The 23,043-nt window shown below is 39.6% G+C and overlaps 1 pseudogene; it reads left to right on the forward strand.

Moving 5' to 3' along the window:
• Positions 1–13,817: 13,817 nt before the first annotated feature.
• Positions 13,818–22,584, forward strand: LOC137245920 (uncharacterized; annotated as a pseudogene).
• The last annotated feature ends 459 nt before the right edge of the window (positions 22,585–23,043 follow it).

Consider the following 23,043-nt stretch of genomic DNA (forward strand, 5'->3'; position numbering starts at 1 on the left):
AGAAATAATGGCTGATGAAGAACTGAATGAAGATGATTTAGTTAATATGATATATGAAGCCGATAAGCCAGATACAGATAATAATTCGGATGAAGAACAGTCAGAACGAGCTACATTCACAGCGAAAAGGCCTTCAAAACGGAAGAAAATTAGGAAACCATTTTCTACAAATTGATACAAATGTTGAACGAGCTCTCCGTTTCCAACGTGATATTAACAGATGCTTAAGCCAATATGAAGAAGTTTATAAGAATTTAGCTAAAAAACCAACACAACTCTTAATTACAAATTTCATTATGAAGTCATCTCAATCTTCTGATCTTCCGATCTTCCCATATTCGTCAACTACTGTTGAACTGGTAGAATCAGACCGGGAATATTCAAGCGAAGGAAGTGATATTACATGTATGTATACCGATTAAGGAAAAAAGGCTGATGATGGTTTCTGAATCTGATAGCGAATCCGAATAAACTTAATACATACCTGAACTTTTTAACTGTATGTAATATGTAATCTGAAAAATTCTGTGTTTCTTTTTTTGTTTCTAATGTAGAATGAGTTCACTACGGAAGTTAGTTATTTTTTGGTCAAAAAGTACTTAGTTTTAAGTTTTTTTAAGATGTTTTAGTTTTGTTATTTAAATAAATGACTGAATTGGGTAGCTTTTTCGCTTTACACGGTTTTATATAGGAAAACGAAGATTTCACTTTACACGGTTTTGTCTGGAACCTATCTTCCGTGTATCGGGGGATAGGTGTATTTAAATGATCTATAATTGCAAATGGTAAATTGTGCTCGGCAACACAACAACTTAACTATATATTTAAAAATGTTGTACATTCAGAGCTGCTTTGCAAATGACTTGAAGTGTAGTGCTGTATTTTACAAAAATGTACCAAATATGTCAATGTAGTACCAACGCACTTTCGGGAAACGAAATGTACCAAAAAAAGGTCAAATGTTTCATGATTATCATCACTGCCATGCATAGAAGTGAATATGAGATGCGGAGATGTACACACCGATGAAGAGCGCACAACGGCTCAGACGTTATTACACATACATGTGAACTGCAGGTGAAAGTGCAAAAATCATTACTCACTTATATACACACATATACATATAAGACGGAACTGAGAGTATAACTGCAGCGCAAGCTGAGGAAAAGTCAATCAGTTTGATTTGAAAACGTTGTATGTGAAAAAAAAATTCATAAATTTGCTACAATATCTTACCAGAACGTGGTCGACAGGTGATAGATTTGTTATAAACAGTTAGCTGTCGAAAAGTTATAGCTTTTTTTTGAGTAGCTATAGAAAGTTTAACAAAAAGTTATCAATAATTGTTATCGGGAGTTATCGATTTGTAATCGACGACTCATCGGTTTGTTTTAAACAAATACCGTTAAACTTGACTATAAAATCGATGAAACATCTGTAACCCGGTTATAACAAGCCGATAAGACGCCGATGACTAGGCAAAAGGAAGCCAATAACAAACAGATAGATCGACGATAATAATTCGCTGCCGATAATAAGCCGTTAATAAAACAAGAACTTTTTCGGTATCGGTTGTTGAAGATGATAAGCCTACGGAGCTCTTCTTTGCTTCTGGAAAATAAGCCTATGTTGTGAAATAACTGCAATTACTGGGCAAGGTCTAGTTAATTTAAAAACATTAGTCTCCTAGACGTGCGTCAAACTTCATGAGTACTTGGTACTCACACCTTTTTTTAAAGTATTTTGTTGATTTATTTTGATAAAAATTACAGGTAGTTATATACCACACAGTACTGCTAGCATGCTCAAAGCCCCAAAATTCAAGGGAATGCATTGATATGCTAACATTTTGCTTTATTATCCATGTAAATTTGCAATTGGAAGAAATTTAAATAATTGGAAAAATAATTAACCTTAGATACTTGTAAATGTTTCACAGGTTTGGTGGAAACTTATTCGTTTTAAATTTGCTTTATGAATTAATTAATTAGTACTTCTGAGCATTGGATTTATTGAAATATTATCTTAATAAATCTGTTAACCACTACTGCATAAAATATTTTTATACCACATTGTATGTTTATGCAACTAAATGCATATAAACATGAAAATATGTATAATGTGTTACACGTACATATATATGTATATGCTGTACCAAAACAAATTTAACCACGTGACCTCAATTAAAAAGATATATTAAATTTTTTCCAAAAAAAAAAGCATTTAATAAATTAATTAGATAGTGTTGGTATTTTTGATCACACTTTTAGGCAAATCGAGGGCTTTAAAGGTAAACGTGTATTATTTAAATTAAGAGCGGGGCCATTGAAGGGTCATCTACTCCTAGTTATGCAGCTGACGACGCGATACTGTTAATAAAATGCATAAAATAGAAGGTACGAATGTGGATTTGCTCAAAGCAAACTTTGTGAAGGTTAAACATAAAACAACCCTACAAAAAATGCGATTATTCTAGGATGAGTCCGGGATGAGTCGCAAAGGAGTATACGACTAATGCTAGTTTATTAGATCCTTAGCTGGCCTCGTCTGGCGAAGGGTCGCAAGACCAAGATTAATTCCAATAAAAAATTTATAAAATTTTATCCTCCTCCGCAAGGGGAATGGCACCGTCGGCGCAACTGCCGAAGGAGCAAACACGCCCTAAGGGCGCGAATGCAGGCGGGGCAGAAGCACTCTCGTGCCGGCTGCAGCGCTACCCCCTACAAACGCCAAAGGTCGGACGAGGATATCAAACCTCCTCCGAAAAGGCACTAACTACACCCTAGGTAGGATCCTTATAGGTATCCTGGACAGCGGAAATGATCGTGGGCCATCCCGAAAGACCGGTGGTAGTATTTAGCATTACCAGAATACGTTTTACATACAATATACTTTTTTATGCATTTCTCCACTAAAGTCAATAATGTTCAAATGCTAAACATTGGCGTTTCACTTTAATTTATTTTAAACATTTCACGTATATCCGGAACGAAATCGGTAACGCCGTTCTCGACGTTATGATGAAGTCTCCGGGCACCCGCCACGTGGTACTGATGCGGGATGGTACCAGGGCCAGATCAAGGTCCTCGCTTGCGACGACGCAAGAACTGTTGATTTATATAAAGCAGCAGCTGCAAGGCTGGGCCCTGTCTATTCCGGGGCTAAGATAGAGGTCGTCGAGTGGAAGGACATTTCAGCCAGGCCAAGGGCAAGAACATGGATTCCAGCAACTCCAGCTGAACCAGAAAGAATCCTGCGAATGCTGCAGGTCATGAACCCGGCTCTCCCGACGCAGGACTGGAGTGTATCCGAGTCGAGGACGCTGTTGGACCGAGGAAGCAGGTCGTCTTGGCCCTCAATAAGGATGCTCTCGAGCACCTCAGTAGGAGCAATGGAATGGTGTATTACGGCACCGACGATGACGCAATACATGTATACCATGGCGACGCGCAACGCGCATCCCTTTCGGCTGCCTCGATGACCAAGTTCACAGGGACAGCCGAAGAGGAAGCGGAGCTGTCCGGCGCAGAGAGAATGGTTTCCGCCTTGTCAGATTGCCCAGAGCACCTGCACAATCTGACGATGGAGCATTACCTGCTGGATAGCGACGGGGAAGAGGCCAATGTTACGGTAGTGGAGGGAGGGGAGTCTCAATTAACTTACACTGAGGGTGCTTCAGATAAACCTCCACACGTCTAAAGCAGCCTCGGCTGCTCTCATTGGTCGCCTTTCTAAAGGCGACTTTGACGTGGTCCTCATCCAAGAACACTGTGTGAATAACTTCAGGATCTGCGGTTTGGGGGCCAGTGGGTTCAAGCTCATCCTAGCTTCAGCAGAAGATAAAGTTAGGACCTGTATCCAGGTAAAGTCTGAGCTAAACATCTTTCTTTTACCTAAATATAGCAATGGCGACACGGCTGCGGTCAGCTTGGCAGTTGGAAACACTGGCATAACGATGGCATCTGTGTATATACCGTATGATTCTGAGAAACCTCCTCCGCATAGGATGGTGAAAGATATGGTGGCTGACCTCAGCAAAGGCCACTTAATTATCGGAGCGGACGCAAATGCGCATCACGTCCAATGGGGAATTTCCGATATCAACACTCGAGGTGAGTCACTTTTTAATTACCTTTTAACAACTTACCTTTTAGTTTGCAACATTGGTAATGAACCAACTTTCAATACTAAAAATCACGGAGAAATCATAGACCTCGCCATTTGTAGTGACAGTATGTATGGATGTGTAAAAGCTGGCCTGTTCTAGAGCAACACTCCTTCTCAGACTACCGTTACATCGACGTTGTGATAGGATTTTTGGTGGAACAAGCCATCGTAAAGCGCAACCCGCGCAAAAAGAACTGGGAAACCCACAATTTTCTGCTTTCTAGGGACCTACAGGAATTGCCCTCACAAAGCCCTTCTTCAACGGAGGAGCTTGAGGATCTAGTAGCGTCCTTTACAACCACACTCTCTAATGCCCTCGAACAGGCTTGCCCAAACCCAAAAACACGCGGAAAGCGCAAACCCCACTGGTGGTCCCATGACCTGGACTTACTTCGCAAATCCTGCAGGATACACTATAACAGGGCAAAAATCCTAGACAATGCGCCACAATGGCTATTATACAAAGACAATTTAAGAGCATTCAAAAAAGCTCTAAGACCGGCGAAAAGAACTTCGTGGCGAAACTTCTGCACAGGAGTAGAAAGCGGTAACGATAAAGCAAAGCTTCGATGCTAGATTTCAAAATCCCAAACAGCAATGAGCTTTTTACGGAGGCCTGATGGTACCTGGACCAGCTCAGGAGGGGAGACTCTAGATCTGCTCCTGGACACACATTTTCCTGGGAAGCAGAACTATCCATCAGAATTACCTGTAACAAATCTGACCGTAAATATAACCATAACGGAGGAGAGGGTTATGTGGGCAGTTAAAAGCTTTAAATCTTTCAAGGCTGCCGGACCGGACGGGATCGTTCCCGCTATAGTGTAAATTAAAACTATTTATTTTTAATTTTGGATTTAGAAAATATTAAACTTTATTTTTTTTTAAAAGATGTTTTTCTTAAAACTTCCAATATTTTAATTTTGAAATGTTATACAAAATAAAATGATTTAAAAAAAATTTATAAAAACAAAGTATATATAACTAAAGAAGATAACCCTATACCCGCACACTCATTAACTCCTTGGAGATAACAGCCAGATGGCTATGTCATATCCATTCTGCCTGTTTGGCTTTAAATTATATTCCGCATGCGTGGTGGTTGGTAAAGCCTCTCATTACGAGCCAAAAGACTACAGACCGATTAGTCTCTCGTCCTTTGTGCTAAAGGCCCTAGTGAGGATCATAAGTGATCTCATCACGACCACTATTGATAGCAATCTCATATCTGGCTATCAACAAGCCTACATCAAGCGCAAATCCACTGAGACTGCGCTGCACAGCCTAGTTTCTACTATAGAAACATCCTTGATCGAAAAGGATTTCTGTCTAGTGGCCTTCCTTGATATTGAAGGAGCCTTCAACTATATAAGCCCAGACGCCGTCAATAACGCCTTGACGGATCTGAGCGTAACCAGGTCCCTCGTGGGACTAATCGATAAACTACTCAGGAGAAGGAAAATATTTTCATCTATGGGGAAGTGTGATAGAATATGCTATGTCACAAGAGGCACGCCTCAGGGCGGGGTTCTTTCCCCGCTCTTATGGAAACTAACGGTAAACTCGTTATTACGAGACACACGCTGGGGTGGCGGCAAGGTTGTGGCATATGTGGACGACCTAGCTATTGCTTATAGGGGCAAATTCCCCCAAACCTTGTGTTACTTGATGCAAGAAGTATTGCGGAAGGTTTCCTCATGGGCCTCCAGATGTGGACTCAGTGTCAATTCAGACAAGGTGGAACTTTTTCTATACACCAAACGTTACAAAATACCACCGTTTACCCTACTGGAACTAAACGGAGTGCGCCTTAATCTGGCCGATAGTGCTAAATTCTGGACAAAAGGTTGAAATTAAAAAATAATATTATCCAACGTCAGAAAAAAGCGTATATCGCTTTATACACGTATAAAAGAACCATAGGCAAGAAATGGGGTCTAACCCCCAACATTTGTAGATTGATCTACACATCGATTATCCGACCCATACTGCTGGACAGGCTTGGACAAGGCGTCAAACCTGAACTTACTAGAAAAAGTGCACAGATCTAGTATGATCTGCATTAGTGGTGCTCTGAGAACAACGCCAAGCGCTGCTCTTGAAATCATTCTTGACATCCTACCTCTGGATCTAGCAGGATACCGCACAACTGCAACGTCAACACTGCGGTTAAGAGAAACGTCCAGTTAGAGCACTAAGCCTACAGGTCACGGCAGCATACTGTGTAACTACGACTTCCTTCCACGAAGCACAGACCGGTGTGCGAACACAACAGTTTCGGACTGCAACTTTATAGTGGAAATTCCCAGCAGGGAAGATTGGGTGGAGCCGGGCAGGTTCCTGGATAACACAGACAGCATTTCCATATTCACCCACGGTTCTAAGCTGGACGGTAGGGTTGGAGGGGGTGTCTTTTCAAAGGACCCAGATCTCCAACTACCTTTCAGACTACCTGACCATTGCAGCGTCTTCCAAGCAGAAGTAGCATCTATCATGGAAGCCGCGAATCAAATATGCACACAAAATACTGGCAAGGAAATCTTTATTTTCAGCGATAGCCAAGCGGCAGTAAAACCCTTTGGTTCCTATTCATTCAACTCCGAATTGACATCAAACTGTCGCCCATCTCTTCAGGAGATGGCCCAACAGAACCGTGTACACCTCACGTGGGTCCCGGGACACAGGGACTCAGAGGGAAACTGCGCTGCAGATGAACTTGCCAGGCAGGGTACGACCAGACAGATTCTTCCTGACAAAGAATGCCTAGGTATGCCTTTTTCCAATTGCAAGCTACAGTCAAGCCAACGAAAGATGGCTACTAACCCCGGGTTGTAGTACATCAAAGCAATCCTGGCCTAAGTGAGATACTAAGAGATCCCGTCACGTCAACACCATAAGCACAGGCAAAAACTCCGCACTTGTAGGAATTCTGACTGGGCACTGCCTCATCGGACGGCATGGGGAAGGGCTAGGAGCGCCCTTTCGACGACGCTGCAGAAGTTGTAAAGAAGACGAGGAAGAGGAAACGGTGATGCACCTCATCTGCAACTTCCCGGCGTTAAGTGTCCCCAGACAACGCTGTCTGGGACCTCCCTTCCTGAGCAACCTCCGTCAGGTATGGGAGCATGATATAAGGGACTTGGTAGCTTTTATCAGGTCCTCGAGATAGTTCGAAGAGGAGGGCTAATGTTGTCTATCTGTGATACCACAACAGGCCTACTGATACTGGCCTATGTGTGCCCATCGGGCAGCAACTACTACCTAACCTAACCTAATGCTAGTTTTGATCTCTTTGTATGCGTTGAGTTGTTTCCTTTTATTTGAGCATGTCCTATGAAGAGACTAAGTGTACCCATTTATACCCGAACGGGAACGATAATACCAATCCGGTTTGTGCCCATATGGGAACGAATGAAAACTAATCTCTTTTCTCGTCAAAAAGTGTTAGTTTTCGTTTGGTACGAGGTTATGTACATTTTAAATACAATATTAAAACACGAAAAATATTGTTAGATACATCTATGTAAAAAAAATTATTAAGTCGCCAACTCATTCCAAGAGATATGGGTCGACGATAATGGAACATATGGTCCAAGTCATTTAGGTTCGGTATAGGGCTCCGAATTTTTTTAAAATAATTCGAATCAATCGCCTATAATTTTCTTTAAACCGTTTTATTTAACTTGACTCTATGTAGCGGCCTGCCGTTGTTTACGAATTTTGTAATTAAAATTTAAGTAACTTCCCGATAAGCTACAAGCTTGAAACTTGGAATATAGTTCAGAACCCGATGACAATGCAATAATAAGAAAAAAAACCTACGACAGGTGGCACGCGGATCGAAATATGCCAAAAAATCGTATTTGTGGTCTGATTTGCCTCATATTTGGAACACATAATACATACAAGAATAGAAAGCGACCTATGAAAAAAATCGCCTCTATAGGTGGACACCTTTTCGATATATCGCTATAAAGGTGGATCAGGGGTGACTCTAGAATGTGTTTGTGCGTTATGGGTATCAAATTAAAGGTATTAATGAGGGTTTTAAAAGGGAGTGGCCCTTACTTGTATATGTGAAGGCATTTTCGAGATACGGAACAAAATGTGGACCAGGGTGACCCACAACATCATCTGTCGGGTACCGCTAATTTATATATATATGTAATACTACGAATAATATTCCTGCCAATATTCCATTCCTGCCAGAACCATCTATACCACTATCGGAGACTTTGGACATAGTTAGCTCAACAATAGTTCATAACACAAAAAACAAAGTAAAAAGTGTGCAAATCACAAATACGCTAAGAACCACTTTACGTCAAAACTATTTTAAATTCAACAATAAAATATATAGACAAACAAACGGTCTTGGAATGGGAAGCCCCACATCAGCAATTCTTATGGAAGTGTTCATGCAAAATCTGGAAGAAAAGTACATACAGGAGCTGAAGTCCAAATTAGGCGTGTCATTTTATGCTAGATACGTGGATGACATAATATGCGTTTTAACTACTAATAACGAAGAGCTCGTACTGGAGTACCTCAACAAACAGCACGGCAATATAAAATTTACAATGGAAACCGAAAAAGACGGAGGAATCAACTATCTAGACCTCACGATAAATATTGATAAAGAAGCCAAAAGATTTAACTATGACATATATAGAAAGTCAACGGCCACCGACACAATAATACACAATACCTCAAATCACCCTCAACATCATAAAAATGCAGCATTAAGGCACTTGGTACATAGACTTGAAAGAACACCTCTTACACAAGAGGCATATAAGAGAGAACTTGAGGTCATATATAATATCGCTGCAAACAACGGATATAAAAAAGCACTAGTAGATAAGCTCAGAAGGACAAATGGAGAACCAAAAAGAAATAATGAAAAAGAAAATAATAGCTGGACGACTATGACATATACTGGAAAAGCAACATATAAATTGGCAAATTTCTTTAAAAAATACAACATTAACACAGCATTCAAAACATCGAACAATCTAGGGCGAAAACTAAGAACTAACATTAACTCAGAGGATCCGTTTAGCAGCCACGGCGTATACAAGCTTACCTGCGGATGTCAGCATAGTTACATAGGACAAACAGGACGGCAAATAAGAACGAGATTCAGAGAACATATTAGAGATTACAACAAAAAAATACGGAATCCAAACATTATACCCGAGTCTAACTTCGCGAATCACATGGTCGAGAATGAATGTTCCCCAGCAAACATCAATAAAACAGTTAGGGTTCTTCACATACAAGAAAAGGGCCGACGTCTCAACGTACTCGAAAACATGGAAATCTACAAACAGAAAACATTCGACGGTAGAATAATAAACGAACAGATAAACACCATTTCTGACACAATCTTCGAGCCTTTAAAACTTGTTTACAGGAAACAACTTAATCACACAGGTACAACAGACAAACGCACAACAACAAATAAACACAAAACAATTAACACACCAAAACAAAAAACCGACAAAGAAGGTCAAACGACTAAAATCACAGATTTCTACCTACCCCAGTCAGCCACACAAATCGATTAGTAAACCACCTTCTGTTCTGAACGAACACACAGCACATACACATAACTAAATATACACAAGCATCAATTTGACAATACAATTTGACACGAACACACAGCACATACACATAACTAAATATACACAAGCATCAATTTGACAATACCTTCATATACCTACGAACTATAAATACAGGACAAATGACAACAACAGATCAGAACGAAAATCGACACTGATGATGGCACAACGCCGAAACCGGTTTGTCTCAAAACCAAATTTGACAAGGGATGACGGAAAATCGTTCCAATATACATCAAGCTATAACTTAGCAAAAATAGTTTTGAATCAATAAAATTTCACTTATCAAGTTTTATTTCAAGAGGAAATGGGGAGACATTTTTTTTGAAGGGGCGGTGCCACGTGTTATGTAGAAAAGTAGTTTATCTGAAATGAAATGTACAACTGAAGCTCACGCTGAGTATATAATGTTCGGTTACACCCGAACTTAGACACCTTTACTTGTCATTATTTTCATTTCAGTACACTTAAGGGTGTCGTACGTACAGATGGCATAATGCGATATTTTTGATTTGTTATTTATTTTGTTATTTGACTATTTATGTATTTTTACTATGATTTGTTGTTGTTGGTCAAAGTATTATGTCAATAGTGTGATTTGTGATACAGTAACTCTGCATATGGACTTAAATATTGACGAAGTACTTTTGTTTTTTGGAAAATAATTAAAATAATTCTAGCTAAAATCGCTTAAACATTTTTTGTGTGCCTTACAAACAGCGTTCAGGGCTACTGCCCTCAGGGCTACGATAAAAGTAAGCTCAACAAGAAGAGTGTGTGAACGCTTCGTCGAGTTGAAAAGGGAAGCGAAACACATTTACATGAAGAAATAAGTATGAGAAAAGGGCGTGAGTGCGGGGAGCTTGTTCTGATAGCCACTAGGAATAACAGCCGCAAATTTTACCAAACAATTCGGCGACATACGGAAGGTTTTAGTTTCGGGGCCAATTTCTGTAAGAACGAAAACGGCGGCCTTGTATCCGATGTCCAGAAAGTACTGCTCTCCTGAATGAAGACAGCGATGATGTACAGAACGGCAACCGATAACAGAGCTGCCTATAGAGACATAGCGGTGTCTCTCTCCGAGCCGTTCGAAACTAAATGAAGTTTCATACAAAGTGACACCCAATCGTGTGATTTATTTGATTTCACGATGCGCACTTGCGTCTTGGCAACAACGCCACTGTTGGCAACCATAATTTTGAAACACTAAAAGACTTCGTTTATTTGGAAACCAGCATTAACACAAACCACAACATCAGCACTGAAATGCAGAGAAGAATCACTCTTACCAATAAATGCTACTTTAGAAAAGGTAGGCAATTGAAAAGTAAAGTCCTCTCGCGGCAAACGAAAATGATGCTCTACCAGTCACTGGTGCAGAAGTATGGATCATGACAATATCAGATGAAGCGGCTCTACGCCACTATATGTCTGCAGCCAGCGTTGACTGCACTGGCATCGGTATATGCCACCCAAAAGTCATATTTTCACACAGTTTCGGGAATGTTTCACAATTCCAATCCCAAAACTGAGACATTTACTTGCATTGTACAAGGCTTCCAAGAGTCATGTGAAAAGCTATAAAATGCAAACCTGCGTAAACCCTACGCGCGCCACTAAAATGCATCTCTTACGCAACATAATTGGCAACACAAAAGGATGAGCTAGAAAAAGAGGACAGTTGGATTTTGAGAGTTGTCGTTGCGGCTTCGTAGTCGGGGGATTCAGCGTCTTTTAATTAACTCAAACTTATTTAATAATTTTCAATTCATTTTTCCTTTTAATTAATAAAGCCACTTATTACTTAAGTTATCGTCTTTAAGTTCAGAAGTGAGATGGAACTCACATGAATGTGCGAAGAAAAATAAATTTAATGGACAGTGACAATTATTTTCGAATAAAAGGTGTTGTGCAAAAGCATGAAAAAACGTGCAAGTTAAGTGGTGCATCGAAATTTTGGGAAGCGTGAAAACTTGTAGAAGTACACGAGTGAGAAAATCCATAGCCGCTACAGTAATTGTATTGCGCAATGGAATAGCGCATAGAAATGCACAAAAATTCTGTATCTTATATAGAACTACGTGTTGTTGTTGTAATCGGGTGCGCGTACGAATGGACGAGCATGTTAAATTGCAAGACAGGACAAGTTAAACGTCGGTTGAATGTGAAGTATAGTGTTGTTATTGTAAAGAAACAAGTGTACGAATGGCTGCTTATGTATAAGCAAAAGCAAATAATATATGTATGTATATGAGCAAAAGTAAACGAAACATATATACAAAGCGTCGGTTAATACTGTTTTCACACAGAAACTTAATGATCTTATTTCACCTTCTAATGAAATCGTAAATTTTTTGCTTTCACACAGAAGTAACTGCTCGATTAGTATGAAGGATGAAATGTCAAGCGAATAAAATGACAATGCTATATGACAGACAATCATGGCGGAACGATACAAGGTGGCAGCATGGTGACATACCTACAAACATAAAAAAAATTCCATGTACTTGTAAATTCGATGGGCAAATGTCAAAATCGTACTGCGCCGGTAGTTGGTGTATCAAATCAAATAAAAAAGGTTATAATCAGCTGTTCGATGCGGCCACCTTGTATCGTTCCGCCATGCAGACAATTACATTTACTTTGAAAAATGACACCAAAAACTAAGAAGCGGAACGCTGCCAACAGAGTTGCATTGTGCTTTTGACTTCATTAGGCATTCGATTAGCTACTAATGAAATAATTATAGATTCGAATTTTGTAGGGAAGATTGAGCTCAATAAGCGTCTTAATGTAGAAAACTGCCTTTATTATTCAATAAGCCGTCTGCGTGAAAACACTATAATATTTGAATTCATTAGTATATGTCGTGGTAAATCGGGCGTACGAATGGACCCTGCAAAAATCGTGTTGAGATACCCATCCATGGTCTCCATTAATTATTGTGACGGAGGTGTGTTTGCGGCAGCAAAGTGAACCCAAACAGTGTAGGTCGTGGCTGTTGTTGTTCGTGGTCCGCATCAATGACGCCACATCCAGTTATACCAAGGTATATACCACAACAGCAACCAGGTAATGCAACAACCTCCCCAGCTTCGTCTGTTGAAACAGTTTCCACGATTCACTGTTCAACGAAAACGGCAGCTCAGCGTATGCCACCACCGAATAGCTGATAACAAAATCGTGGATGCACAGCAGTTTAAGGCCAAAATAGAAGTTGGGGAAATAGCTGAAAATAAGGTAAATATACATATGTTTCGCGTTATTAACAAAATCGCCCTAAATTTTATGAATTAACAGATCGCTACGAACGACAAAGCACCCGAACGTATGATCAAAGAAAGCACTACAGAAATTATTGCCGGCGGGGCCGTATTCTACAATCTAGTACAAGAATTTAATCGTGATTTAAGTATTTCAGTACTTAATGTATACTCAAAGCGGTTGATAAGAGAGCGGGAAGCGGCGGTGCATAAAAATGCACAAAATACAAACGAAAGCAATGCTAATGACAAGAAACCATACGCGGCTGGTGTAAAATACGACGATGGACTGCGAATATTGGAAGCGCTTGCTGCAACAGGTTTACGTAGCATACGTTATGCAAAAGAAGTAGCAGGCGTGCGTGAAATTGTTGCAAATGAGCTATCTAAGGTGGCAGTAGATTCCATTAGCGTAAATATGCGACACAATGGAGTGGAACATTTAATTGTGCCAAGCGAAGGGTATGCAATGTAGGTTTGATATACGAATCAATAGCTAGTGATTTAACTGTAATAATAATAAAATTCGCAATAGGACTCTCATGTACCTTTCAACTTCATATGAGAAGCGTTTCGATGTTATAGACCTAGATCCTTATGGTTGTTCGAATCGCTTTCTGGATGGCGCTATACAATCACTGACGAGTGGGGGCTTATTACTTGTAACTGCGACTGATATGGCTGTGCTGCTGGCAATACGCCTGAAGCCTGCTATGCCAAATGTAGTTCTGTGCCTTTGCGTATGAAATGCTGCCATAAGATGGGATTGCGTATATTATTGCATTGCAATGAAACGCACGCTAATCGTTATGGAAAATATATTGAGCCACTTTTGAGCATTTCTGCCGATGTTTATATACGCGTATTTGTGCGTGTGCATAGTAGTCAAGCGAAGTGTAAATATATCATGAGGTTGGTATATAGCATTTTGGCCTTTTACCACAATCCAATTACGTACCATATCTTTATATTATGAACACAGCAAACAATCAATGATATTTCAATGCACTGGTTTTGATACCTATACGCTACAGCCTATGGGTATTGTTAAGAGCAAGATCTCAGATAAAGGCAATGCGGCAGTAAAATGCGGTATATATGCGGTAATATATACCTATTATTAAAAATTAATACAAACAATATTTTCAACATTTTTTTCTCTATTTATGAACACATTTAGAAAGGCTACAACGCCTGCTAAAGAGCCGGTATCTTGCCAACGCTTTAGCTTGGATTTAGAGGAGGATCTACAAACTTTGCTAGAAGCACGCGCAGCTCCTCGTGTAGCGAATATGGATCAACACGAAAGTAACGTTGTTGTTAGCGGAAATGCAATGAACAAAATATTTGAAATGGAGGATGATGAAAATAAATCCAACAATGCAAACACTATAAAGAGGATTCCTTATAATTTTTCAACGAAGGCATCTTGTGACGAAACTATATTCGAATGCCAAAAGCAACGTACGTCTGATGAAAGTTGTATGGCTTTGGAAAAAATGTGTGATAAAACAGCATCCGATCCTGACAGTACACTATTTGAGTACATACATAGCGAGCACAAGGATATGGTTATAGAAGATGCTAAAAAGGCAGCGCCGATGGAAACTATTTTAAAACCCCTTGTAAACAAGGTAAGTGAATATACAACATATTGAGAGTTGATAAGATTGTGTGGTTTAAATTTAATAATATAATTTTAGAACTACAAGAAATAGATGAAGAAGCACAATCATTGCAACGTCTATTGCATGACTTATGCGTACAGGAGCAGCATCAGTTGGATAATGAAACTCCTTTAAAAAGTATTGATGTAACACTCCTAGAAGATATTGAAGCACCATCTAAAATGTGGGACTCCACAATAGTGGGCGATACCACTTTACAAACTTCACCTTTGAAAATGGTGAGACTTCTCAGACCATCTACTATACTAGAGGAAAATTGCGAAGATCAGTGTAATAGTTCTTTGGTGGTGATGATGTATCATCACACATAACCTTTCAAAGCGCTTAAAAAGGCAGTGAAACTTCAGCGACAACAAGCTGTTGACTGAACTTATCACCAATGATAATAAAAGTATGCATGGCAGTGAAAAACTATCTTCCAGCGCGTCCTTTGATGATTATTTAGGAGTAATTGAGTTGTCGGATGATGAGTCAGATGAATCGGGCGGAAATTTAAACAAAAGTGTCTTTATTAAAGAGGAGAAAGAACAACAACAGAAGGAAATTGCAATAGAGCCAATAGCACGAAATGCGGAAAGCGTGCTCAGTAATTACCATAACAAAAATTCTATTGACTTTGAAGAATCATTTGAAAATGATAAAGAAAATCGTAGTTTGTTCAATGAGAGTACCGAAAAATCATTGCACGTCAATGATTCCATAGAAGAAGTTGAGTACATGATAAAAAAAAAAAAAGTATGCAGTATATGCAAGCCGCTGAACCTACCACAAAACTGGGTAATCTATCGCCAATCGTAAATGAAACCCAAATGGTGGTGAAACCATTACAGGAATGTGAAAAAACATTTACGTATTCGCCGAAAAAAGCAAAAAGCAACTGTGGCTCGCCAGCAAAAAAGTTTATCAATGGAAAACCTACAGCTTTTGTAACAGGCACTAAAGGTATGCAGGCAAGAGTTTTTATTTTTATAATCAATTTTGGGAATAATCCTAAAGACCTTGTGAAGTCATACCATATCTCATTAAATATGTTGATGTTGTAGCGATAAAGACACTCGAAGGTTTTAGGGAGTGTTAACGATGTAGATGGTCCTTTTTCGGATATAGAGGCGTACACTCCGGTAACAAGCACTATTATCCCCAGTGCATTAGGGGGCTTAGAATATAGACGCGGCAGGTGTGCCTGTTGGAGGAGGCGACTAAAATACCAAATTGATTCAAGGGGTTGCCAGCGCAATATATAGATACTACAACCCAATTGGCAAATTCCCCTAAGCATGGTGCATCCTGTTTCTTTAACAACTGGAAGGGCGGAATGGCCTTGAAGGTTTCATGCTGCTATAACATGTTTGCCTGTTACTTTTAGCTTATCTTGATTGGATTGCCATTTGGAGGCGATAGTTTTGAGCACAGTGGAGAATGAGGGCATACCCCAACTGCAAGTAATTAAAATAAAATCAACTTTAGCACTGGTTGTTGTTGGTTGTAACAGTGCTTCGCCCCATCCAATAGGTCTGACTAATCACAAATTGTCATCAATATCCTCTAACCGGAGTCCAAGGAAACTTGCTGTTTCAACAGGGGTGGACCATAAGGAAAGGGGTGTTAGAGGCGTTGGTTCCACGTTACAATTAAAGAGATGGTTGGTGTCATGTGGGGACACATTGCAAGCGGGGCATACATTTTGTATGTCGGGGTTGTTTCTGGATAGGTAAGAGTTTAACCTGTTACAGTATCCAGAACGAAGTTGAGCTAGAGTGACTCGCTTTTCTCTGGGGAGTACGCGATCTTCCGCAAGGTTTGGGTACTGTTCTTTGAGTACTGGATTCACCGGGCAATTCCTAGCATAAAGGTCCGACGCCTGTTTGTGGGGCAGCATTTTGGCAGGCCTGTATTTTCTTCCAGTGAGTAACCTTTAGGCTTGGCGACCATATCGGAGACGCGTACCATGCAAACGTCTATTTATATTTACCCCAAGTACTGCCGATTTATCGAATTATATTAAATGTTTGTTACAGCTCTGGATTTTTATACTCAGTTGAGCAGAGCTCACAGAGTATATTAAGTTTGATTGGATAACGGTTGGTTGTACATATATAAAGGAATCGAGATAGATATAGACTTCCATATATCAAAATAATCAGGATCGAAAAAAAATTTGATTGAGCCATGTCCGTCCGTCCGTCCGTTAACACGATAACTTGAGTAAATTTTGAGGTATCTTGATGAAATTTGGTATGTAGGTTCCTGAGCACTCATCTCAGATCGCTATTTAAAATGAACGATATCGGACTATAACCACGCCCACTTTTTCGATATCGAAAATTTCGAAAAACCGAAAAAGTGCGATAATTCATTACAAAAGACCGATAAAGCGACGAAGCTTGGTAGATGAGTTGAGCTTATGACGCAGAATAGAAAATTAGTAAAATTTTGGACAATGGGCGTGGCACCGCCCACTTTTAAAAGAAGGTAATTTAAAATTTTTTAAGGTGTAATTTGGCAGTCGTTGAAGATATCATGATGAAATTTGTCAGGAACGTTACTACTATTACTATATGTACGCTTAATAAAAATTAGCAAAATCGGGGAAGGACCACGCCCACTTTAAAAAAAAATTTTTTTTTAAGTAAAATTTTTACAAAAAATTTAATATCTTTACAGTATATAAGTAAATTCTGTCAACATTCAACTCCAGTAATGATATGGTGCAACAAAATACAAAAATAAAAGAAAATTTCAAAATGGGCGTGGCTCCGCCCTTTTTCATTTAATTTGTCTAGGATACTTTTAACGCCATAAGTCGAACAAAAATTAACCAATCCTTTTGAAATTTGGTAGGGGAGTAGATTTTACGACGCTAACTGTTTTCTGTGAAAATGGGCGAAATCGGTTGATGCCACGCCCAGTTTTTATACACAGTCGTCCGTCCGTCTGTCCGTTAACACGATAACTTGAGTAAATTTTGAGGTATCTTCATGAAATTTGGTATATATGTTCCTGGGCACTCATCTCAGATCGCTATTTAAAATGAACGATATCGGACAATAACCACGCCCAATTTTTCGATATCGAAAATTTCGAAAAATCAAAAAAGTGCGATAATTCATTACCAAATACGCATTAAGCGATGAAACTTGGTAGGCGAGTTGAGCTTATGACGCAGAATAGAAAACTAGTAAAATTTTGGCCATTGGGCGTGGCACCGCCCACTTTTAAATGAAGGTAATTTAGAAGTTTTGCAAGCTGTAATTTGGCAGTCGTTAAAGATATCATGATGAAATTTGGCAGGAACATTACCCTTATTACTTTATGTCTGCTTAATAAAAATTAGCAAAATCGGAGAACGACCACGCCCACTTTTTAAAAAAAATTTTTTTTAATTCAAATTTTAAAAGAAGAGTTAATATTTTACAGCATATAAGTAAATTATGCCAACATTCAACTCCAGTAATGATGTGGTGCAACAAATTACAAAAATAAAAGAAAATTTCAAAATGGGCGTGGCTCCGCCCTTTTTCATTTAATTTGTCTAGGATGCTTTTAATGCCATAAGTCGAACAAAAATTAACCAATCCTTGTGAAATTTGGTAGAGGCTTGGCTCCTAGGACGATAACTGTTTTCTGTGAAAAAGGGCGAAATCGGTTGAAGCCACGCCCAGTTTTTCTACACAGTCCACCGTCTGTCCTTCCGCTCGGCCGTTAACACAATAACTTGAGCAAAAATCGATATATCTTTACTAAACTTAGCACACGTACTTATCTGAACTCACTTTATCTCGATATAAAAAATGGCCGAAATCCGACCATAACCACGCCCACTTTATCGATATCGAAAATTACGAAAAATAAAAAAATGCCATAATTCTATACCAAATACGAAAAAAGGGATGAAACATTGTAACTGGATTGGTTTATTGACGCAAAACATAACTTTGGAAAAAACTGTAAAATGGGTGTGACACCTACCATATTAAGTAGCAGAAAATGAAAAAGTTCTACAAGGCGAAATCAACAGCCCTTGGAATCTTGGCGGGAATACTGTTAGTGGTATTCCATATATAAATAAATTAGCAGTACCCGACAGATGATTTTCTGGATCACCTGGTCCACATTTTGGTCGATATCCCGAGAACGCCTTCACATATACATCTAAGGGCCACTCGCTTTTAAAACCCTCATTAATACCTTTAATTTGATATCCATATCGTACAAACACATTCTAGAGTCACCCCTGGCCCACCCTAATGGCGATATCTCGAAAAGGCGTCCACCTATAGACCTAATGCCCACTCCCTATTAAAATGCTCAGTAACACCTTTCGTTTGATACCCATATCGTACAAACATTCTAGAGTCACCCCTGGCCCACCCTAATAGCGATATCTCGAAAAGGCATCCACCTATAGACCTAATGCCCACTCCCTATTAAAATGCTCAGTAACACCTTTCGTTTGATACCCATATCGTACAAACATTCTAGAGTCACCCCTGGCCCACCCTAATGGCGGTATCTCGAAAAGGCGTCCACCTATAGACCTAATGTCCACTCCTTCTTAAAATGCTCAGTAACACCTTTCGTTTGATACCCATATCGTACAAACATTCTAGAGTCGCCCCTGGCCCACCCTAATGGCGATATCTCGAAAAGGCGTCCACCTATAGACCTAATGTCCACTCCCTCTTAAAATGCTCAGTAACACCTTTCGTTTCTTACCCATATCGCACAAACCTTCTAGAGTCACCCCTGGCCCACCCTAATGGCGATATATCGAAAAGGCGTCCACCTATAGACCTAATGCCCACTCTCTCTTGAAATGCTCAGTAACACCTTTCGTTTGATACCCATATCGTACAAACATTCTAGAGTCACCCTTGGTCCACCTTTATGGCGATATCTCGAAAAGGCGTCCACCTATTGAACTAAGGATTACTCCCTTTTAAAATACTCATTACCACCTTTCATTTGAAACCCATATCGTACAAACACATTCTAGAGTCACCTCTGGCCCACCCTAATGGCGATATCTCGAAAAGGCGTCCACCTATAGACCTAATGCCCACTCCCTCTTAAAATGCTCAGTAAGACCTTTCGTTTGATACCCATATCGTACAAACATTCTAGAGTCACCCCTGGCCCACCCTAATGGCGATTTCTCGAAAAGGCGTCCACCTATAGACCTAATGCCTACTCCCTCTTAAAATGCTCAGTAACACCTTTCGTTTGATACCCATATCGTACAAACACATTCTAGAGTCACCCCTGGCCCACCCTAATAGCGATATCTCGAAAAGGCGTCCACCTATAGACCTAATGCCCACTCCCTATTAAAATGCTCAGTAACACCTTTCGTTTGATATGGCGATATCTCGAAACGGCGTCGACCTATGGAACTAAGGATCACTCCTTTTCAAAATACTCATTAACAGCTTTCATTCGATACCCATATCGTACAAACATGGGTGTGACACCTACCATATTAAGTAGCAGAAAATGAAAAAGTTCTACAAGGCGAAATCAACAGCCCTTGGAATCTTGGCAGGAATACTGTTAGTGGTATTCCATATATAAATAAATTAGCAGTACCCGACAGATGATTTTCTGGATCACCTGGTCCACATTTTGGTCGATATCCCGAGAACGCCTTCACATATACATCTAAGGGCCACTCGCTTTTAAAACCCTCATTAATACCTTTAATTTGATATCCATATCGTACAAACACATTCTAGAGTCACCCCTGGCCCACCCTAATGGCGATATCTCGAAAAGGCGTCCACCTATAGACCTAATGCCCACTCCCTATTAAAATGCTCAGTAACACCTTTCGTTTGATACCCATATCGTACAAACATTCTAGAGTCACCCCTGGCCCACCCTAATAGCGATATCTCGAAAAGGCGTCCACCTATAGACCTAATGCCCACTCCCTATTAAAATGCTCAGTAACACCTTTCGTTTGATACCCATATCGTACAAACATTCTAGAGTCACCCCTGGCCCACCCTAATGGCGGTATCTCGAAAAGGCGTCCACCTATAGACCTAATGTCCACTCCTTCTTAAAATGCTCAGTAACACCTTTCGTTTGATACCCATATCGTACAAACATTCTAGAGTCGCCCCTGGCCCACCCTAATGGCGATATCTCGAAAAGGCGTCCACCTATAGACCTAATGTCCACTCCCTCTTAAAATGCTCAGTAACACCTTTCGTTTCTTACCCATATCGCACAAACCTTCTAGAGTCACCCCTGGCCCACCCTAATGGCGATATATCGAAAAGGCGTCCACCTATAGACCTAATGCCCACTCTCTCTTGAAATGCTCAGTAACACCTTTCGTTTGATACCCATATCGTACAAACATTCTAGAGTCACCCCTGGTCCACCTTTATGGCGATTTCTCGAAAAGGCGTTCACCTATAGAACTAAAGCCCATTCCCTTTTAAAATACTCATTACCACCTTTCATTTGATACCCATATCGTACAAACACATTCTAGAGTCACCCCTAGTCCACCTTAATGGCGATATCTCGAAAAGGCGTCCACCAATAGACCTAAGGCCCACTCCCTCTTAAAATGCTCAGTAACACCTTTCATTTGATACCCATATCGTACAAACAAATTCTAGAGTCAGCCCTGGTACACCTTTATGGCGATATCCCTAAATGGCGTCCATCAATAGAACTATGGCCTACTCTCTCTTAAAATACTCTTTAATACCTTCCATTTGATACACATGTTATACAACCACATTCCAGGGTTACCCTAGGTCCATTTTCCTACATGGTGATTTCCCTTATTTTGTCTCCATAGCTCTCAACTGAGTATGTAATGTTCGGTTACACCCGAACTTAGCCTTCCTTACTTGTCGTTATTAGTATTCGTGCTAGTGCATGCTCTCCAAGATGTAGATCCTGATCGAAAGTCACACCCAAAATTTTAAGGTGTAAGACAGTCGGTAGGGTAATGTTATATGGTCGACATTTGGCGCGTGTTTTAAATAAGATCACCGATGATTTGGTTGGTTACAATATCAGGTTTCGCGAGGCGACAAAACTGGAGAGATTGGGGAGATAGCTGTTTATTTTATTACAAAGCTCATTGGTGTAGGAAACAATAGCATAGGCGTAGAAGGAATAGTGACTCCTGGTGGTAAAGGTAGCTATTGATATGTAGAAGTTAAGCAGAAGTTTGAGTATGAGGATTTTTAATATCTTATCAGGTACCTTCGTACATGTTTCTAAGAATGAAGAATAAAACCTATACAAACTTCGCTATACTTTAACATACAATAATTTACCCCATTTTGACACAACTATCATTTTTTGATTTTATTAAATTTTATAAAATGTTTCTTCCTCTACAGTTCAATTTACTTATTAGATGGTAAAGATGGCTTCGCATTATCTCCATCAGTAACTGTGACAAGGTGGCCACAGCGTGACTCGGAGCGTCTCTTCAATAGCTCTCTAGTGGTGATGGTGACAGCAGAGAAACCCAACTGTTTATAAATGTTACACTTCAAAAAGAATCAAAATATCTGCCATTGCGTCTACGACTCAAATACCCACAGTATATGAATGAATCGAACGCACCTAATTGTCTGCCTAACGGATAGTATACATAATTAAATCGAAAATATTGCACCAAACGAACTAGGTCTGAATACTGAAACAGTACACATATTCAAAATCGATGAGAAGGCTGTGATGATGGTAAAGGGTGAGTTGTTGAATACCATACGAAAACCACTTTAACCCATCTATATATTTGCATTACAGCTAAAGCTTTACAAACAGCAAAAATTGCTGGCGCCAAGCAATTGGAAAAGGCAGAAGCATTCATCACACTACGGATGGTACAAAGTTAGAAACTGCTGTTGTAACTGCTGCCACCGACACAACGGTCATCTCTACATCGCCGAGTAGCGGCTCGTCCGACTATCTATCGAAGACAGTATTGTGGTTATTGAAACCACAATTTTATTTTATAGTAAAACTTTAAATTATATTTTTTAAAAACGCCTAAAAGTATGCGTCAAATTCTTTCTTTAGTTTTCACAACAATGAAAATTTTTGAAAATTGAAAATCAATATTGAAACTTAAAATATTTATAATACATTTAAAAATTAAAAAGTTCAAAGTAACTAAAATACAAAGTTAAATAAAGATAATAAGAACCCTACAAGTATAATCATATCTTTTGCCAACAGAGGTTAGCGATGTGCTTGCACAGGAAAAGATTTCAATTGAACCCAATTAAGAAAGTTTATTTATTATTAAAGTACTTACTT

Source organism: Eurosta solidaginis, chromosome 3, assembly GCF_040869045.1.
Source record: "Eurosta solidaginis isolate ZX-2024a chromosome 3, ASM4086904v1, whole genome shotgun sequence".
In the NCBI taxonomy this organism is placed as follows: Eukaryota; Metazoa; Arthropoda; class Insecta; order Diptera; family Tephritidae; genus Eurosta; species Eurosta solidaginis.